Source organism: Bos indicus, chromosome 21 (genome assembly GCF_029378745.1).
Source record: "Bos indicus isolate NIAB-ARS_2022 breed Sahiwal x Tharparkar chromosome 21, NIAB-ARS_B.indTharparkar_mat_pri_1.0, whole genome shotgun sequence".
Lineage (NCBI taxonomy): Eukaryota > Metazoa > Chordata > Mammalia > Artiodactyla > Bovidae > Bos > Bos indicus.
Genome location: NC_091780.1, coordinates 23,988,676 through 23,994,455, shown reverse-complemented (window position 1 = coordinate 23,994,455; position 5,780 = coordinate 23,988,676). Strand labels below are relative to the sequence as shown.

Below are 5,780 nucleotides of genomic sequence, written 5' to 3'. Positions count from 1 at the left end.
GAAATTGTGATGGCTCCGGTTTTTTTTCCCTCAAAAATCTCTTTGTGTATTTGGAGTATTTTCATGGTTCTATACAAATTTTGGCTTCCCTTGTGGCTCAGCTGGTAAAGAATCCTCCTGCAAAGCAGGAGACTGAGTTTGATCCCTGGGTTGGGAAAATCCCCTGGAGAAGGGAAAGGCTACCCACTCCAGTATTCTGGCCTGGAGAATTCCATGGGCTAGACGGACAGGACTGAGTGACTTTCACTTTTTGACTTCCCTGGTGGCTCAGGTGGTAAAGCGTCTGTCTACAACACGGGAGACCCAGGTTCAATCCCTGGGTGGGGAAGATCTCCTGGAGAAGGAAAAGGCAACCCACTCCAGTATTCTTGCCTGGAAAATCCCGTGGACGGAGGAGCCTGGTGGGCTACAGCCCATGGGGTCGCAAAGAGTCGGACATAACTTCACATACAAATTTTAGGATTGTTCTATTTCTGTGAAAAATGCCATTGGCATTTTGACAGGGATTGCATTGAGTTTTCAGATTGCTCTGAATAGTATGGACATTTTAACAATATTACTTCTTCTAATCCATGAGCTTGGAATATCTATTTGTGTCTTCTTCAATTTTTTCAGGAATCTTTTTAATTTTCAGTGTACAGGTCTTTCACCTCTTTGGTTAAATTTATTCCTAGGTATTTTGTTATTTTTAATATAATTGTAAACAAGATTATTTTCTTAATTTCTCTTTCTGATAGTTTATTAGTGTATAAGGATACACCAGATTTTTTATATTGATTTTGTATCCTGCAAATTTACTGAATTCATTGGTTAGTTCTAACACGTTGCTTTCCTTTCATTTTAATCCCTAGGAGGAGATTTTCTTAATCTTTTTGACCTATGTGAACTTCATTGACTACATTCTCTCCAGCTTTTCAGCCTCCAGGCTTTGCACCCTCTTTTGCACATTTCCCTAGGACCGTCAGCCTTTCCATCTTCATTTACCATTGCTGCTGTTGTTCAGTTGCTAAGGCTTGTCGGACTCTTTGCAACCCCATGAACTGCAGCACAGGCCTCACTGTCCTTCACTATCTTCTGCAGCTTGCTCAGATTCATGTCCACTGAGTCCATGATGCCATCCATCCATCTCATCCTCTGTCACCCCTTTCTCCTCCTGCTCTCAATCTTTCCCAGCATCAGGGTCTTTTCCAATGAATTGGCTGTTCATGTCAGAAGTCCACAGATATCAGCTACAGGGAGTGGGAAGTTAGAAGGATCTGGTTTGATTTCCTCTATGCCTTGAATGAATGCCCAGTGCCCTTGCTTCCATTCATAGCCAAGCCTCACAAAAAATAAAGGACTTCAGATGCTCCTCATCTACCTTTAGTCTAGATCCCAGTCTTTTTTTTAAGTGGTATCAAACCCTGCCAGTGAGATCTGTGTTTCCAAAGTATTGCATCAGGATGGGTGGGTGCTTGTCAAAGACATGTGGGAGTGTGGCAGAGACAACTTTCAAGACTTTTTTAATCCTCAGCTCTAGGATTCTATTGCTCATTGCCTTATGGTTCAGTCAAATGGAAGATCCCAAGACTGAAATATGCATTGATTTAAGACATTTATCAGCTTCTCTGGTGGCTCAGTGATAAAAAATCCACCTGCCAATGCAGGAGACGTGGGTTCTATCCCTGGATCAGGAAGATCCCCTGGAGAAGGAAATGGCAACTCAATCCAGTATTCTTGCCTGGGAAATCCAATGGGCAGAGGATCTGGCCATTCTACAATCCATGGGGTTGCAAAACATTCGGACACTTCTTAGTGACTAAACTACAAAGAAAACAACAATAAAGATATTTATCACCAGGGCCTGTGTGACTCTTTGTGAAATGATCCAATGGATTTTCTACCAAAATAGCGCCCTTTTATTGCTGCTAAAGCAGCCTGTCCAGGTTTAAAATGAGGAAGTCCAACTCACATCATTAGACCTGGTCCAACAGTACTTTCATGCCACCTGCCCTGCCCATCAGGACACTCTGTTTTTCACTTCTTTTTTCTTTAACTGATTTTTCTTCCCCTCACCTTACCCTCTGAATAGATCGGTCAAAACACTGAGCAGAGAGGAAAGTAAAAGGAAGGGGTACTTAAAAAGACAGTGGTAAAAATGACATAAAATTATTCTTATAAATAAGAAATGGGTAATTATTAGAATGTAGACATGTACACTGAATGGATAGCAAAGTACTGAAATATATTATAATGTGCCTGTTTAATATCTGTATCCTGGTGGTTGCTAGGTTACACTGGTACTTTTAATAACACTAAAGGCAGTGAGAAATACTTGTAGATACTTTCCCCATTGAAAATATTACTGGCAAGGAAAGGGACATATTGCTGGCTAGAGCCGTGGGATATTATAAGCTTTCTGTTGCTCATTAAAATGCATTTTAGTTGTTCATAGCATTTAGTGGCTCACTTTAGAGTTTTTCCTTCAAAATAGTTAAACGTCATAATGTGCCTTGGGTTGAGAGATCTGGGTGGTTGATATCTCTGTCTCCCCGAAACATGTGAAAGAAAAGTGAAAGTGTTAGTCCCTCAGCTGTGTCCGACTCTCTGCGATTGCATGGACTGTAGCCTGCCAGGCTCCTCTCTCTATGGAATTCTCCAAGCAAGAATACTGGAGTGGGTAGCTATGCCCTCCTCCAGGGGATCTTCCTGACCCAGGGATTAAACCCGAGTCTCCTGTACTGGCAGGCGGATTCTTTACCACTGAGCTACCAGGAAAGCCCCGAGATTCTTTTTTTAACCAGGTAAGAGGATATTCTAAAAGCCCAGATGGGAAAATTCAGCTTAATAAATACTTTTTGAGCACCTGAACAGTGATTCACAACAGCTCAGTTCCTTCCCAAATACAATTTGAATCATTAGTCTTTTCGTACCAGGAGGCTTGCTAATTCCATGCTTTCCTGGCACCATTCAACATGTGGGCCTCTCAGCTCATCTTTTCCCTCCTCTTTCTCCTGCTTCACCATGCTTCTTTCCTTGGCTTTTCACTACGGAGCCTTCCAATCCTATTCATCGTCTCCTCTAGAACTCCAGCCATTGTGAAGATACACGCTCATAAAATTTCAGCTCCCTTGCCAAATGCTTACTTCACCCTTGGCCTTAACCAAAGCTTGGATTCACACTCAGGACGGAAGAGCAGCTCCCACTCTAGAAGGATTAGCATCCTTTGTCCACTTCTCCTCACCTCCCCTAGTTATCACATCCCTCCTGGCCTCATCCAGCCTCATCGAGCCTGAACCTGAGAAAACATCATCGCCCAAACCCTCACTGTCCTATGTCCTTCTACAAAATCCATCCTGTCTTATTCAGTCTTTATAAAAATTAGGCTAAAGTTCCTTTACAGGCTTCCCCAATGGTTCAGCAGGTAAAGAATCAGCCCACAATGCAGGAGCCACAGGAGATGTGGGTTCAATCCCTGGGTCAGGAAGATCCCTTGGAGAAGGAAATGGCAACTCACTCCAATAGTCTTGCATGGGAAATTCCATGGAGAGAGAAGCCTGGTGGGCCAGAGCATGGGGTTGCAAAGAGTCAGACACGACTGAGCACAGTCCAGTGAAGTGAATCAGCTATATGTTTATATATATCCCTCCCTGCCGGGGACCAGCCCCGGCTGAACCAGGGTATTCGAAGGAGAGACGGCGTAGGCGAAGATCAGGAAACAATTGCTTAATTAAACGTTAATTAAGGATATAAAGAGTAATAGAATGAGGATAGCTCAGTAAAATTCAGTGAAGAAAAGAGGCTGAAATAAGGATAGCTCAGTAGGAAAATTCACTGAAGAAAAGAGACTGAATAAAATTCCAAAGCAGGGAATTAATGTCACCTACGAAGGCCGCAGGCGTCCTCCCGTTCTCCCGAAGGAGAGGAGACACTAAGGCCTCCCCGGTCGGATCTTAGAAGCCCAGGCAAAATTAGTAGGCTTGACAAGCTTCCCTGCCTCAGAGGAAAAATTCAGCTAGAAGGTGAAAGAAAGAACGACATGGGGACACCAAATTCCGGTGAACAAAAGGAGATACTTTATTTTCCAAAGCAGTTTTATACCTTAAGTTGTGCATAGAGGATAATGGGGGAAGGGGTAGAGGCATGCAAAGACAGCAGTTCCTGATCCTTATCGAAGTCAGGCTTTCAAACTTATCATATGCAAAAGTTTAGGTGATTTACATCATCTTCTGGCCAGGAAGCCTGTTAACATTTTAAGAAACTTATTTTTCTCTAAAGGTGATTATTTTAAAGTCAGGCGCCAGCCTCCAAAAAGCATTGGAGAAAGTTGCATTCCTATAGGGCAAAGGTGAGGTGGGCTCAATCAAGAAAAGAATTAACTCAAGGGTCCAAGATTACAAACATTGAGGCGACTGCTTACATTTCTATACACCCATTATATCAATCAATACACCGCCAAGGACACAGTAGGTAAGGGATATGGAGACTTAGCAGCAAACATTGGCCCAACAAGTGAAAAACCCTTCACCAATACAATTTCTAATCAATCTTTTAACTACTCAAAGGAACCTGTGTTTAGACAGTTTAGAACATCTCCTGCCTCTCACAGTTGGGAGGCTCTGAACAATCACATGTTGCCGGAAAAAACCTATTCAGGCAGGCTAGAGGACTTCCAAAGGAGTTTGTAGGTTGAAACACTGTCACACCCAAGAATTATTAACTGGAGCTGTAAGCTAACTCTTTTTTCAGAGAGAGGTAGTGGGGGACAGCCCCCCGTAAAGTCAGAGGTGTAGGTGACAGCACAAAGCAGAAAGTAGGCAGACTCTGGTTTTGGGGGTAGATTGCTCGAGGTAGATTTCCAGGGAGACTCCTGAGGCTTGATCCCGCCTTTGCGTATGCCGAGCCTCCTTCCTCATGACCTTTGTCATGGGCGGAGTTCCTCACGCTGGCTACCGGCAGTGATAGAATTCCAGTTGAGCTATTCCAGATCCTGAAAAGTGCTGCACTCAATATGCAATATGCACTCAATATGCAATATGCCGGCTCCCGGCATCTCCCCCTTTTTTATTTCTTAAAACAGCCAGATGCAGCTCAGTCGCGAGCTTCTGAATATTCTGCCGAAGAATCCTGACAATACAAGGAAGAACGATTATGAGAAGCAAAATTAAAGCACCAGCAGCGATGTATCCAAGGATATTAGACAGAATGTTTTTTCCTGAAATGAAGTTAGAGAAAGTGTGAAAAAAGTCATTAGCTGCTCCAGCGGCAGTAAAATCCAGTTGAGAGTGTTCCAGGGTCTGTATTTGATTATGAAGTTTCCCTAAGTCCAGGCCAATGTCAGAGCTGTTCCAAACACCTGAGATATGATTTTTGATTTTTTCCCATTCATAATCTGTCTCGTTTACCTTTAAAGATGTCACGCATATCCACCGGTAATCAGCGTGGCAAGACAGAGCCATTTTCACTTTTAAAGCCTGTAACTCAGTCCCAATATGCATTATTGCCTCTTCTAAGGCGTCTACTCTCATCTCCAATTTTCTATCTATAACCTCCTGTGTTGCTAGAGTTAAAGAGACATTTTTAGACATAGCATTAACATATTGGGCAGTATGCACTTGTTGAGTCAATGATATTGCTGCCGCAGTAACAGAAGTAATTGCTGCTATCAAAGCTGATATTCCTAAAATAAGTAAGCCCACAAATCGCCGTTGTCGCATTAAATCTTGTAGTTGTTGTAACACGGCGAGGCCGTAATTGTCATACCAGTGGCTAGTCACTGTCACAGGTATCATGAGATAGGG

The 5,780-nt window shown here is 43.0% G+C and overlaps 1 non-coding gene across 1 annotated transcript; it reads left to right on the top strand.

The window, feature by feature from the left end:
• Positions 1-256: 256 nt before the first annotated feature.
• On the top strand, positions 257-328 carry TRNAC-ACA (transfer RNA cysteine (anticodon ACA)). The gene has a single exon. It is a non-coding gene; the product is annotated as a tRNA-Cys (tRNA).
• Positions 329-5,780: the final 5,452 nt, after the last annotated feature.